Here is a 15,718-nt window from a genome sequence, read left to right on the forward strand (position 1 = left end):
CAACACCAATGCTTGATTTTATTTATTAGATAGTTGTTGCATTGCATGATAGGTTGCATGATAGTTAGAGTTTGTATATATACCACGTCTTTTTATGTTAGGACTACTTGGTTGAAGTGATGATTTCTCGTCCAAGAAAACTGTTTTAGGGCACCCTACCAATTTGAAAAAAATTTGTGTGAACTAGCTTGAAGAATTTACTTTGGAACATGGTTTTTGAGCTAAGAACACACAAGCATGTGAGTTTTGAGCCCAATGGTGTGGTTACATCTTATAACCACTATTTTCATTCTTGTGTGTATTATTCTCTTTCTATGATTATAATCCTTGATTTGTTTGATTCTATATGTCCATTATTTTGTGTATGAATGCATTTATATGATTGAGGCCCTCATTTCAAATAGCTCACTTACCCAAATGGCCTTATCCTTTTATCCATCTTTGTTAGTCAATTTTGAGCCTATGCTAAATCCCTTTTATTCTTAATTTTAGCACATCACTACCCCAAAGTGAAAAATAATAAATATCCTTAATTTGGATCTTTGATTAGCTTAGGCTAGTGAGAGTATTTATCATTTAAGTGTGGGAAAGCTTGGGAACAATGGTTAAGATAAAAGAGTGTTTTTTGTATTTTTATTGAAAATATTGAGAATTGGGTACATACTCATGCGTTGAATATTTAAACCATATGCATTGATGCTCTTGTATATATTTTAGCTTGAAAAGAAAAAAATGATAAAGAAAAAGAAAAAAATATAAAAAGAAAAAAATAAAATAGAAAAAGAAAAAGGAACCAATAAAACGGGGACAAAAATACCCCAAAGCAAGGTAATAATAACAACACATATGGAATGTGAATTGAAGAGAATGCATGAGTATGTGAAAAAAGTGGGAATCATGGGTAGCTAGGTAGTATATTAGAATTGTATAGGTTGTTATATGTGTTTGGTGAGAGCTTAGGTTAATCAAAGGTGCAAATTTCAAGCTCACTTAGCCATATAAAACCCTACCTTGACCCTAGCCCCATTACAACCTATGAATAAGTCCTCATGATAAATGTATGCATGCATTGAATAATTGTTGATTGTTAGATGAAAAACAAATCTTGGAAAGCATGATTAGAAGAGAATTGAGCGAATCAACCCTATACACTTGAGCGACTAGAGCGGATACACTTCCGGTGAGGGTTCGATGCTCAATTCCTTGTTCCCGACTTTCATGAGCTTTCTTCTTGCAAGTCTATTTGAACTTTATTTTGATATTTGAATTGGTGAGATTCATGAATCGTCATACTACTTAGCCCTACATGTGCATATGTGTACTTGGAGATTGATTTACTTTTAACCAAGTAGGTAGAATCATTTTGCATTTAGTTGCATGCATGTAGATAGGTGCATATAGTTTATTTGTATTGAATAAATGTTCGTACCCTATTTCTAGTCTTTCTTGGTTAAGCATGAGGACATGCTTAGTTTAAGTGTAGGGAGGTTTGATAAACCCCAATTTTATGGTTTATCTTGTGTTGAATTTAGGGAATTGATAAACCACTATTTTATGGTTTATAATGTGTTTAATTGTGTGGTTTTGTCATGATCTTTACCCACTTATTCATATAATTAGTATGCATTTATATTTCCTTCCTAAAACTATTACATGATTTAAAAACTTGTTTCCTAGAGACCTTTAATTATGTATTTTAATTCTCCTCTATTCCATTCGATGCCGTGATCTGTGTGTTAAGTGTTTCAGGCTTTATAGGGCATGAATGAGTTGGATATTGGAAAGGAAGCTTGCAAAGATGGAAGGAACACAAGAAATTGAGGAGATGACCAGCGAGAAGTGACGCGGTCGCATGGCTCACGTGACCACGCGACAGAGAGGAAATTGCAGTGACGCGGCCGCATGGCTCGCGCGACTGTGTGGATTGGAATAGCACAAGTGACGCGGAGGCGTGGACAACGCGCTCGCGTGGCAAAGCAAAACGCCAAATGACGCGGCCGCATGGATGACGCGATCGCGTGACGTGCGCGATCTGCATAATCTGCAGATTTTGTTGGGGGCGATTTTGGACCCAGTTTTTACCCAATTTTTGGCCCAGAGAAGCAAACTAGAGCCAAGGAACATGCAGAACCGAAAACAACATTCATTCTACACAATTTTCAGTTTTAGATCTAGTTTTTCTTCTTCCTCTGGTTTTTCTCTCTACACATTCATAGTTCTTAGGATTTTATTTTCTATTGCTTTTTGCTTGGGATATTGAGAAGAGTTATTACCTCATCAAGACTTCGTCATTCTAGTTCGTTTTCTTTACTTGGCTTTACTCTTCCATGTCCTTTAATTTACTCAATTTTACTATTGGATTATTTTAGAATTTATTAATACAAGAATTACTTTTATTTTTAATTTACTCCTTTAAATTTTATTTATCATGTCTTTCTTTAATTCCCTTTCTTATGTTATGAGTTTTACATTCACAATGAGCGAGTAGTTCCCTTACTTGATGGGGAGTTGATTGAAAGGAACCCTTGAGTTGGAATACTTAAAAGAAAGATTGTAATTGGGTTTATTGTTGGATTGCCCTCTAGTCACTAACGCCAATCCTTCCAATTAAGCGGATTTGGACTTGTGAATAGAAATAACTTTCCAACTTGTTTGACTTTCCTTTACCTAGTAAGGGATGACTAAACAGATTGATCCCCAATTATAAATTAATCTTGAAAGTACTGCAACAAGAATAGGCTTTCCAACTAATCAACTCCCAGTCAAGGCTTTTATTTAAGTTACTTAATTTTTCTAATTTAATTTCCTGTCTATTCAACTCAACTCTTTTGAAAACATCTGATTAATAAAATAGCACACCTTTCTGCAACTCGTTGGGAGACGACCTGGGATTCATACTCCCAGTATTTTAATTTTAATTTTTTGTGACATCCTTCTAAATTGATAAGCGGATTTCTGGCTGGTTAAGAACTATACTTGCAACGCATATATTATAATAATTCTTAACTCGCCAATTTTCGCCATGTCAATTTTTGGCGCTGTTACCGGGGAGTTGCAATAGAGTGCTAAAGTTTTATTAATTGAATTTTATTTATTTATTTGTATTTTATTTTATTTTGCTACTATGAGCTGCATGTTTATTTCGTTAAATGACACGTTCACTTCATGATCCAAGCTTGCCAGTATTCGATCCTGAGATTGAAAGAACTATTTCACGAATAAGGCAAGCTCGGCGTCGGTTAGTCCTCTCTGAGGGCGGATCTGAAACGTCAGTTGAGGAAGAAACCAGCCCCCGTTCTACTGATTCGGTTGATTTACGTACAGGTGACATGGCAGAACCTAGAAGAATTACTATCCAGGAGGAAGGAGCCCCTGATTTTACAATGTAACCATTTCAAGCGCATCACCCAGCGGTGGCTACAGACTTTGAAATAAAGACTGCACTGCTCAATTTGATGCCCAAGTTTCATGGCTTACCTGCTCAAGAGCCTATCAAGCACCTGAGAGATTTTCAACCAGCCTGTTCTACTGTCAGGCGTGATGGTGCAGATGAAACTTCAATTATGTTGAAAGCTTTCCCGTTTTCTCTTGAGGGAAAGGCAAGAGAGTGGTACTACACTCAATCCGCAACAACTGTATCCGACTGGGATACACTTAGAAGAGAATTTTTGGAAAAATTCTTTCCAGCTGAAATTACTGATAAACTGAGGAAAGACATTTCCATGATTATTCAGGATGAATCCGAGACTCTCTATGAATACTGGGAGCGCTTCAATAATCTTCTGGAAGCATGTCCCCACCATATGATTGACAGGATAGTCTTGCTCGGTTACGTCACACAGGGCATGAGGCCCCAAGATAAGACCACATTGGAAAGTGCTAGCAATGGGTCTATGAAGAAGTACAAGACCACTGATGAGGCATGGCAATTGATTAGCGACTTAGCTGAGTCTACCCGGAATCACAGGCAGAAATAAAGCCGTTCAAAAGCCGTTGCAGAAGTATCCTCTAGTAGAGAGACTGTTGCTCTAACTCAGAGTATCTGTGAAATGACCAACTTGCTGAAGCAGATGCAATTGAACCAACAACAAGTTCAGCAAGCTCAACCTTCTCCACTACAGCAAAGCCAACAGTTAGTCCCACAGAGAGTTTGCAGAGTCCGTGCTGATTATAGCCATTATACTGATGAATGTCCACAACTCCCGCAGGAAGATAACACCGTGGCAGCCACTCATAACTTCTATGACCGCCCCAACCAAGGGTACAATCAAGGTGGCAATTACAACCATGGATGGCAGGACAATTCTAACCAGAATTGGAGGGACAACAACAACAGAGGAGGCAGAGACAATCAAAGATATCAGAGGTAGAACAATAACAACAACAGGCAACAGAACCAGTACCAGCCTTACAGAGCACCTCACCTGAGGCAATCCCAAGGACCACAGAATACCCAACATCAGACCTCTCAAATTACCTATCCTTCTTCATCTTCTAATGATGACTTACTACAATCTATTGATCGGAGACAACAGACCATAGAAAATAACATTAATACCACTCGGAATGGTCTGAACGCTACTTTGCAAGCTCTTGTCTCACAGATTGGATCAATGAATAACTCCAATAATCAGCCTTTGAGCTCCAGTGGAATTCCCTCTCAACCATTACCCAATCCAAAGGGTGGTATTAATGCCATCAACCTAAGGTCCGGAACCACATTGCAGGAGAGGAACCAGGAGGAGCCAAGCCCGCCAGAACACGCCACAGATGAAGAGGTAGTGGAAATAGAAGATGTTGAAGAGGAAGAGGACATACAGGACATGGCTGAAAAAGAAGAAGTTCAACCACAGGAGGAAGCATCAAGGGGCGCAAACGCTGTAGAAGACACCACTCCCATTCCATTTCCACAACTTGCAAGGAAGCCCAGGAAGCAGTTGGAACTTGATCCAAAAATGGTAGAAATATTCAAAAAGGTTGAGGTAACTGTTCCTCTTTTTGATGTTATTCAATAGGTACCTAAATATGCAAAGTTTCTAAAAGATTTATGTATACATAAAGACAAAATTAATGAATTAGAAACTATTCCTTTAGGTAGTTCCATATCTGCTTTAAAGGGAGGTTTACCTGAAAAGTGTAGTGACCCAGGTCCTTGTATGGTTAATTGTACTATTGGTGGTGTAATAATTTCTGACTGCACGTGTGATTTAGGAGCATGTGTTAGTATAATGCCTTTGTCTATATATGATATTTTGAGGCTCCCTCCCTTAAAAAGGTCGGCAGCTTGTTTTGTGTTGGCAGATAAAAGCATTATTACAATGGCTGGAGTTGCTGAAGATGTTTTAGTGGGCATTAAGGGGCTCACATTCCCCACTGATTTTTATATTCTGGAGATGCCCCCAAATGACTCAGAGAAGTCATCATCAGTCCTACTCGGAAGACCATTCCTAAAGACCTCAAAGTTTAAATTATATGCTTTTTCAGGAACATACTCTTTTGAAATAGATGGCCGAGTAGTAATTTTCAATCTGAATGGAGTTGTAAAGCATCCTCCGGAGGATAATTCTATCCTCCAGTGTGACATCATTGATGAAACTGTAGCTGAAGTTCACCAGGAGGAGTTAGAAGAGAAGCACACAGGACAAGGTCCGAGTGTGGGGACACTCGTGAACGACAATAAGGGCACTTCGCCATTTTCACCAGCTTCAGATAATCCAGAGCCTGACCATGAGCAGAAGCTAGAGTTGAAACCCCTTCCCCCACACCTCAGGTATGCTTACCTTGAGGACAAGCAGAAGTTTCCAGTTATCATTGCACGGGAACTCACGTATCAACAAGAAGAGCAGTTACTTGATGTGCTGAGAAGGCACAAAAAGGCAATTGGGTGGAGTTTGGCAGATATAGAAGGCATTAACCCTCAAGTATGTGGGCACAGAATATTTTTAGAAGAAGGAGCAAGACCCGTTCGTCAACCCCAGAGAAGACTGAACCCCACTATCTTAGAGGTTGTCAAGAAGGAAGTGACCAGACTCCTAGAGGCAGATATCATCTACCCCATTTCAGACAGTGAATGGGTGAGCCCAGTACAAGTGGTCCCCAAGAAGTCTGGAGTTACTACAGTGAAGAACGAGCATGGAGAGCTCATAGCAACCAGAGTTCAGAACGCTTGGAGGGTCTGCATTGATTACAGGCGTCTCAACCAAGCCACTCGTAAGGATCACTATCCTCTTCCATTCATTGATCAAATGCTGGATCGCCTGTCAAGTAAATCACATTATTGCTTTTTAGATGGTTACACAGGTTATTTCCAGATTCATATAGCTCCTGAGGATCAGGAAAAGACTATTTTTACATGTCCTTTTGGGACTTATGCTTACAAGAGAATGCCCTTTGGCTTGTGCAATGCACCAGCTACTTTCCAAAGGTGCATGATGAGTCTTTTCTCTGATCTTTTTGAGGACTGTATGGAAGTTTTTATGGACGATTTTAGCATTTATGGTGATTCTTTTAGCCTTTGCTTGGATAGCTTATCTAGAGTATTAGATAGATGTGTCAGTACAAACCTTGTATTAAATTTTGAAAAATGTCACTTCATGGTAAAACAAGGTATTGTGCTAGGACATATTGTGTCTAATACTGGAATTTTTGTAGATCCAACAAAGGTGGATGTTATTTCTAGCTTGCCTTACCCCTCCTCTGTGAGGGAAGTCCGTTCGTTCCTTAGCCACGCAGGTTTTTACAGGAGATTCATTAAGGACTTCAGTAAGGTAGCACTTCCCTTATCCAAATTACTGCAGAAGGACATTGAGTTCGAGTTCAGTGAGGATTGCAAACAAGCGTTTGATAAGCTGAAGACCGCCTTGACTCAAGCTCTAATTGTGAGAGGACCAGACTGGAGCCAACCATTTAAAATCATGTGCGATGCTTCCAACCATGCAGTAGGAGCAGCACTTGCTCAGCGTGAAGGTAAGGACCCTTTTGTCATTGCTTATGCATCTAAGACTTTGGACGCCGCTCAGTCTAACTACACCACTACTGAGAAAGAGCTTCTTGCTATTGTTCTTGCTCTGGATAAATTCCGAGCTTATTTACTTGGTACTAAAGTAGTAGTGTATTCAGATCACGCAGCTCTAAAGTATTTATTAGCTAAAAAGGAGTCCAAACCAAGGCTTATACGTTGGATACTGCTATTACAAGAATTTGATTTGGAAATTAAGGATAGGAGTGGCAACCAGAATCTAGTGGCAGACCACTTGAGTCGCCTTGAGCACATTAAGGATGATTCTAATCCTATAGCTGATAATTTCCTATTTGATAGCCTGCAAGCAGTATCTGAGGTAGTCCCTTGGTATGCACCTGTAGCTAATTATTTAGTTAGCCGCAATTTTCCTCCACACTTTTCTAAGCATCAAAGAGACAAGCTGAAAAGTGAGTCTAAATATTATATATGGGATGGCCCATATTTATGGAGATGTGGCGCTGACCAGGTAATTAGACGGTGTGTGCCTCAATCAAAATTCCAGTCCATTTTAGAGGCATGTCATTCATCTGAGAGTGGAGGACATTTTGGCCTTCAAAGAACAGCTAGAAAAGTCTTAGACTGTAGATTCTGGTGGCCAACCCTTTTTAGAGACGTTGCTGAATTTTGTAGATCTTGTTTTCCATGCCAAAAACTTGGTAATATATCTAAAAAGGATGAGATGCCTCAACAAATTATGCTTTTCTGTGAAATTTTTGATGTTTGGGGCATTGACTTCATGGGTCCATTTCCAAATTCTAATGGTTATTTTTATATATTGTTAGTTGTGGATTACGTTTCCAAATGGGTGGAAGCAATTCCTACCTGCACTGACGATGCTAACACTATTGTTTCCTTTGTTAGAAACCACATTATTTGTCGCTTTGGATCCCCACGAGCAATCATGAGCGATCAAGGTACCCATTTTTGTAATAGGAGACTAACAGGATTAATGAAGAAGCATGAGATAGTTCATAAGGTTGCAACAGCCTACCATCCTCAGACTAATGGGCAAGCCGAGGTGTCAAACAGAGAGATAAAATGTATCTTGCAAAAGATAGTCAAACCTCATAGAAGAGACTGGAGCACCAGGCTACAAGATGCACTTTGGGCATACAGAACCGCATATAAAGCACCCATTGGGATGAGTCCTTTCCGCTTAGTCTATGGAAAGGCTTGTCATCTCCCTGTTGAAGTAGAGCACAAAGCCTTTTGGGCAGTAAATGAGTGCAACATGGGAATTGAGGAAGCCGGAGCTGAAAGGAAATTGCAACTGCAAGAATTGGAAATCCTTCGCCTTAAAGTTTATGAGAGCTCAAGACTATACAAGGAGAAGATGAAGGCTGTGCATGATCAGCACATCAAGAGAAAAGAGTTCCAACCTGGGGATTTAGTCCTCCTTTACAAATCTCAACTAAGGCTCATGCCAGGCAAGTTGAGATCAAGATGGGAAGGTCCATACAGAGTAGAGAAGGCCGAACCGTACGGAGTTTATCACCTAAGCCATCCTTCAAGCTCTGAACATATCAAAGTTAATGGACAACGTCTAAAGCTGTACCATGGCGAGAAGATGCAGAAAAATAAGGAGCTTGAGATCTTCCTCTTGGAAGATCCCTATATAGCCGAAGATTGAGCTAGTGGAGCGTCCAACTTACGAACGTTAAAGCAAAGTGCTAGGTGGGAGACAACCCACCATGGTATGATCGTTCTTTTCTTTCTTTTTAGTTTTCCTATTCAATAACTCTTCTCTTTATTAGTACATTCCATGCATCTGCATTTACATTGTTTTATTTAAAAAAAATTATTATCACGCGACGCGACTGCATCATCGACGCGTCCGCGTCGCAAGGAGATGGGAGAAAATAATAAACGAACAGAGAGTCACGCCGGAGCGTGGCTGGAGGCGTGCCAGTGGCACAAATCGTCCCACGCGACTGCGTCGCTGACGCGTTCGCGTCAAGTAGGAACATTGGCCTCCCACGCGACCGCATCACCCACGCGGCCGCGTGCCCTGGATTTCGACATAAAAAGGGTGCACAACCAAAAATTGTGCTAGAGTTGTGTTGGATTGGTGCTGAACGCACAAATCTACCCACGCGGACGCATGGCTCACGCCTCCGCGTCATATCCCTCGAATGACCACTCACGCGATCGCATGCCCCACGCGATCGCGTCACCCAAGATTTGGCAAAAATAAAATTTCGAACAGAGAGTTGTGCGAGCGCGAGGCTGCCCTCGCGCCAGTGGCATTGATGAGCGGATAATTTATACGCTTTCTGGCATTGTTTTTAGTATGTTTTTAGTAGGATCTAGTTACTTTTAGGGATGTTTTTATTAGTTTTTATGCTAAATTCACATTTCTGGACTTTACTATGAGTTTGTGTATTTTTCTGTGATTTTAGGTATTTTTCTGACTGAAATTAAGGGACTTGAGAAAAAATCAGATTCAGAGGTTGAAGAAGGACTGCTGATGTTGTTGGATTCTGACCTCCCTTCAATCGAAATAGATTTTCTGGAGCTACAGAACTCCAAATGGCGCGCTCTCAACGGCGTTTGAAAGTAGACATCTAGAGCTTTCCAGAAATATATAATAGTCTATACTTTATTCAAGATTAGATGATGCAAACTGGTGTTCAACGCCAGTTCTACACTGCATTCTGGAGTCAAACGCCAGAAACACGTCACAAACTAGAGTTGAACGCCAAAAACACGTTACAACTTGGCATTCAACTCCAAAAGAAGCCTCTGCACGTGTAAAATTCAAGCTCAGCCCAAGCACACACAAAGCGGGCCCGAAAGTGAATTTCTGCATCAATTACTTACTTATGAAAACCCTAGAAGCTAGTCTAGTATATATAGAACTTTTCACTATTGTATTTACGTCTTTTTGACCATCTTATGATTTTTAGTTCATCTTTGGATCATAATGATCATGTTTAGGGGGCTGGCCTCTCGGCCATGCCTGGACCATCACTTATGTATTTTCAACGGTGGAGTTTCTACACACCATAGATTAAGGGTGTGGAGCTCTGCTGTACCTCGAGTTTTAATGCAATTACTACTATTTTCTATTCAATTCAGCTTATTCCTATTCTAAGATATTACTCGTACTTCAACCTGATGGATGTGATGATCCGTGACACTCATCATCATCCGTCCCTATGAACGCATGCCTGACAACCACTTCCGTTCTACAAGCGAGAGCTAGAGTGTATATCTCTTGGATTCCTGATGCACGACGCATGGTTGCCCTCGCCTGACAACCGAGCCTTCCATTCCGTGAGATCAGAGTCTTCGTGGTATAAGCTAGATTGATGGCGGCATTCATGAGAATCCGGAAAGTCTAAACCTTGTCTGTGGTATTCCGAGTAGGATTCAGGGATTGAATGACTGTGACGAGCTTCAAACTCGCGATTGTTGGGCATGATGACAAACGCAAAAGAATCAATGGATTCTATTCCGACATGATCGAGAACCGACAGATGATTAGCCGTGCCGTGACAGAGCATTTGGACCTTTTTCACTAAGAGGATGGGATGTAGCCATTGACAACGGTGATGCCCTACATACAGCTTGCCATGGAAAGAAGTAAGAAGGATTGGATGAAAGCAGTAGGAAAGCAGAGATTCAACAGGAACACAGCATCTCTATACACTTGTCTGAAATTCTCACCAATGAATTATATAAGTATCTCTATCTTTATTTAACGCTCCCTTTATTTATACTTTCGAAAACCTTTATATCCAATTTAATCCGCCTGAATGAGATTTACAAGATGACCATAGCTTGCTTCAAGCTGACAATCTCCGTGGGATTGACCCTTACTCACGTAAGGTTTATTACTTGGATGACCCAGTGCACTTGCTGGTTAGTTGTGCGAAGTTGTGACAAAGAGCTAATATTATGAACGTGCGTATTGAGTTTTTAGCGCCGTTACCAAGGAAAGAATGATCACGATTTCTGCACATCAAGTTTTTGGCGCCGTTGCCGGGGATTGTTCGAGTTTGGACAACTGACGGTTCATCTTGTTGCTCTGATTAGGTAATTTTATTTTAATTTTAAGCATTTTATTTTTATTTTCGAAAAAAGTACAAAAAAAAATTTCTTTTTCGTTTTTCCCAAATTAATTTTCGAAAAATTACAAAAAAATTTATAAAATCATAAAACCAAAAATATTTTGATGTTTCTTATTTGAGTCTAGTGTCAAATTTTAAGTTTGGTGTCAATTTCATGTTTATTCCTTTCTTGCATTTTTCGAAAATTCATGCATTGCATTCTTCATGATCTTCAAGTTGTTCTTGGCCAGTCTTCTTGTTTGATCTTCATATTTTCTTGTTTTGTGTCTTTTCTTGTTTTGCATATGCATTTTCAATTTGTTAGTGTCTAAGCATTGAAAATTTCTAAGTTTGGTGTCTTGCATGTGTGTCTTTTCTTAAAAATTTTCAAAAATAAGTTCTTGGTGTTCATCTTAACATTCAAAGTGTTCTTGGTGTTCATCTTGACATTCATAGTGTTCTTGCATGCATCTTTTGTTTTGATCCAAAATTTTAATGCATTGAGTCTTTTTGATGTTTTTCTCTCTCATCATTAAAAAGTCAAAAAAATAAAAAAAAAATATCTTTTCCTTTTTATCTCATAAATTTCGAAAATTTGGATTGACTTTTTCAAAATTTTTTAAAATCTAGTTGTTTCTTATGAGTCAAATCAAATTTTCAATTTAAAAAAAAATTCTTATCTTTTCAAAATCTTTTTCAAAAATCAAATCTTTTTCATTTTTCTTATTTATTTTCGAAAATTTTAAAAATATTTTTCAAAAATATTTTTCTTAATTTTATCTCATAATTTTCAAAAATATTATCAACAATTAATGTTTTGATTCAAAAATTTCAAGTTTGTTACTTTCTTGTTAAGAAAGATTCAAACTTTAAGTTCTAGAATCATATCTTGTGATTACTTGTGAGTCAAGTCATTAATTTTGATTTTAAAATTCAAATCTTTTTCAAAACTAATTTTAATCCTATCTTTCTATCATATCTTTTTAAATCATATCTTTTTCAAAAATTTGATTTTAAAATATCTTTTCTAACTTCTTACCTTCTTATCTTTTCAAAATTGATTTTCAAATCTTTTTCAACTAACTAATTGACTTTTTGTTTGATTCTTATCTTTTTCAAAACTACCTAACTAACTCTCTCTCTCTAATTTTCGAAAATCCCTTCCCTCTTTTTCAAATTTCCTTTTTAATTAACTAATTGTTTTAATTTTAATTTAATTTAATTTCAAATTTAATTTTCGAAATTTAACTTTAAATTTTATTTTTTATTTTAATTAATTTTTGAAATTCCCTCTCTCTCATCTCCTTCTATTTATTTATTCATCTACTAACACTTCTCTTCCACCGAAAATTCAAACCCCATCTCCCTCTCTGTGTTCGAGTTTTTCCTCTTCTCCTTCTTATATTCTTTTCTCCTTATACTTGCATAAGGAATCTCTATACTGTGACATAGAGGATTCCATATTTTCTTTTGTGTTCTCTTCTTTTTTTCATATGAGTAGGAACAAGGATAAGAACATTCTTGTTGAAGCCGATCCTGAACCTGAAAGGACTCTGAAGAGGAAGCTAAGGGAAGCTAAAACACAACTCTCTGGAGAAAATCTGACAGAAATTTTCGAAAAAGAAAGAGACATGGCCGAAAATAATAACAATGCAAGGAGGATGCTTGGTGATTATACTACACCTACATCCAAGTTTGATGGAAGAAGCATCTCAATCCCTGCCATTGGAGCAAACAATTTTGAGCTGAAACCTCAATTAGTTGCTCTAATGCAACAGAACTGTAAATTCCATGGACTTCCATCAGAAGATCCCTATCAGTTTTTAACTGAGTTCCTGCAGATCTGTGAGACTGTTAAGACTAATGGAGTAGATCCTGAAGTCTACAGGCTCATGCTTTTCCCTTTTGCTGTAAGAAACAGAGCTAGAACATGGTTGGACTCACAACCTAAGGATAGCCTGGACTCCTGGGATAAGCTGGTCACAGCCTTCTTGGCTAAGTTCTTTCCTCCTCAAAAGCTGAGCAAGCTTAGAGTGGATGTTCAGACCTTCAAGCAAAAAGATGGTGAATCCCTCTATGAAGCTTGGGAAAGATACAAGCAGATGACCAAAAGGTGTCCTCCTGACATGCTTTCAGAATGGACCATTCTGGATATATTCTATTATGGCCTATCTGAGTTCTCCAAGATGTCACTGGACCATTCTGCAGGTGGATCCATTCACCTAAAGAAAACACCTGCAGACGCTCAAGAACTTATTGACATGGTTGCAAATAATCAATTCATGTATACTTCTGAGAGAAATTCCGTGAATAATGGGACGCCTCAGAGGAAGGGAGTTCTTGAAATTGATACTCTGAATGCCATATTGGCTCAGAATAAAGTGTTGACTCAGCAAGTCAACATGATTTTCCAAAGTCTGAATGGATGGAAAAATGCATCCAACAGTACTAAAGAGGCATCTTCTGAAGAAGAAGCTTATGATCCTGATAACCCTGCAATAGCAGAGGTAAATTACATTGGTGAACCTTATGGAAACACCTATAATTCATCATGGAGAAATCATCCAAATTTCTCATGGAAGGATCAACAAAAGCCTCAACAAGGCTTTAGTAATGGTGGAAGAAACAGGCTCAGCAATAGCAAGCCTTTTCCATCATCTTCTCAGCAACAGACAGAGAATTCTGAACAAAATACCTCTAATTTAGCAAACTTAGTCTCTAATCTGTCCAAAGCCACTTTAAGTTTCATGAGTGAAACAAGGTCCTCAATAAGAAATTTGGAGGCACAAGTACGCCAGCTGAGTAAGAAAATCACTGAAACACCTCCTAGTACTCTCCCAAGCAATACTGAAGAGAATCCAAAAAGAGAGTGCAAGGCCATTGATATAATCAATATGGCCGAATGCATGGAGGATGGAGAGGACGTGAACCCCACTGAGGATGACCTCATGGGATGTCTCTCAAGCAAGAAGGAGTTCCCTATTAAGGACCCAAAGGAATCTGAGGCTCATATAGAGACCATAGAGATTCCACTAAACCTCCTTCTGCCATTCATGAGCTCTGAAGACTATTCTTCCTCTGAAGAGGATGAAGATGTAACTGGAGAGCAAGTTGCTTAATATCTAGGAGCCATCATGAAGTTGAATGCCAAGCTATTTGGTAATGAGACTTGGGAAGGTGAACCCCCCTTGCTCATTAGTGAACTAAATACATGGGTTCAGCAAACTTTACCTCAAAAGAAACAAGATCCTGGCAAATTCTTAATACCCTGTACCATAGGCACCATGACCTTTGAGAAAGCTCTGTGTGACCTAGGGTCAAGTATAAATCTTATGCCACTCTCTGTAATGGAGAAGCTGGGGATCATTAAGGTACAGCCTACCTTATTCTCATTAAAATTGGTAGACAAGTCAGTAAGACAAGCTTATGGATTAGTAGAGGACGTGTTAGTAAAGGTTGAAGGCCTTTACATCCCTGCTGATTTCATAATCTTAGACACTAGGAAGGAGGAGGATGAGTGCATCATCCTTGGAAGACCTTTCCTAGCCATAGCAGGAGCTGTGATAGATGTTAACAGAGGAGAATTAGTCCTTCAATTGAATGGGGACTACCTTGTGTTTAAGGCCCAAGGCTATCTTTCTGTAACAATGGAGAGGAAGCATGAAAAGCTTCTCTCAGTACAGAGTCAAACAAAGTCCACACAATCAAACTCTAAGTTTGGTGTTGAGAGGCCTCAGCCAAACTCTAAGTTTGGTGTTGGGAGTCTACAAAATTGACCTGATCGCCTGTGTGGCTCCGTGAGAGCCCACTGTCAAGCTATTGACATTAAAGAAGCGCTTGTTGGGAGGCAACCCAATTTTTATTTATCTAATTTTATTTTTATTTTTATTGTTCTTTCATATTTTATTAGGTTCATGATCATGTGGAGTCACAAAATAAATACAAAAATTAAAAACAGAATCAAAAACAGCAAAAAAAAAATCACACCCTAGAGGAAGGACTTATTGGCGTTTAAACGCCAGTAAGGAGCATCTGGCTGGCGTTCAACGCCAGAACAGAGCATGGATCTGGCGTTGAACGCCAGAAACAAGCAACATCTTGGCGTTCAAACGCCAGGAATACACCATGAGAAGAACTGGCGCTGAACGCCAGAAACAAGCATGGAGCTGGCATTCAAAGCCAGAAACATGCTGCACATGGGCATTGAACGCCTAGAACAAGCATCACTTCGGCGTTTAAACGCCAGAATTGCATGCAAAGGCGTTTTACACGCCTAATTGGTGCAGGGATGTAAATCCTTGACACCTCAGGATCTGTGGACCCCACAGGATCCCCACCTACCTCCACTCATATTCTCCCCTCTTCTCAACATTCATCCTCTCTTTCCAAAAAAACACCCTTCCCCAAAACCCTTCACCAATCACCTCAATCTCTCTTCCCTATTACCCCTTCACCACTCACCTCCATCCACTCTTCCCCATAAACCCCACCTACCTTCAGAATTCAAAATCACTTTCCCACCCAAACCCACCCAATATGGCCGAACCTACTCCCTTTCCCCTCACTATATAAACCCCTCCATCCTCCTTCATTTTCACACAACACAACCCTATCTTCTATACCTTGGCCGAATACACCTCCTCCT

General features: G+C 39.3%; 1 non-coding gene and 1 pseudogene across 1 annotated transcript; one reads left to right on the forward strand and one right to left on the reverse strand.

Annotated features, from left to right (window-relative positions):
• Positions 1-12,704: 12,704 nt before the first annotated feature.
• On the forward strand, positions 12,705-14,849 carry LOC148578467 (uncharacterized; annotated as a pseudogene).
• On the reverse strand, positions 13,098-13,205 carry LOC148578468 (small nucleolar RNA R71). The gene has a single exon (XR_015903041.1). It is a non-coding gene; the product is annotated as a small nucleolar RNA R71 (small nucleolar RNA).
• Positions 14,850-15,718: the final 869 nt, after the last annotated feature.

This window comes from Arachis ipaensis, chromosome B1, assembly GCF_059453495.1.
Source record: "Arachis ipaensis isolate K30076 ecotype BB chromosome B1, ASM5945349v1, whole genome shotgun sequence".
NCBI lineage: Eukaryota > Viridiplantae > Streptophyta > Magnoliopsida > Fabales > Fabaceae > Arachis > Arachis ipaensis.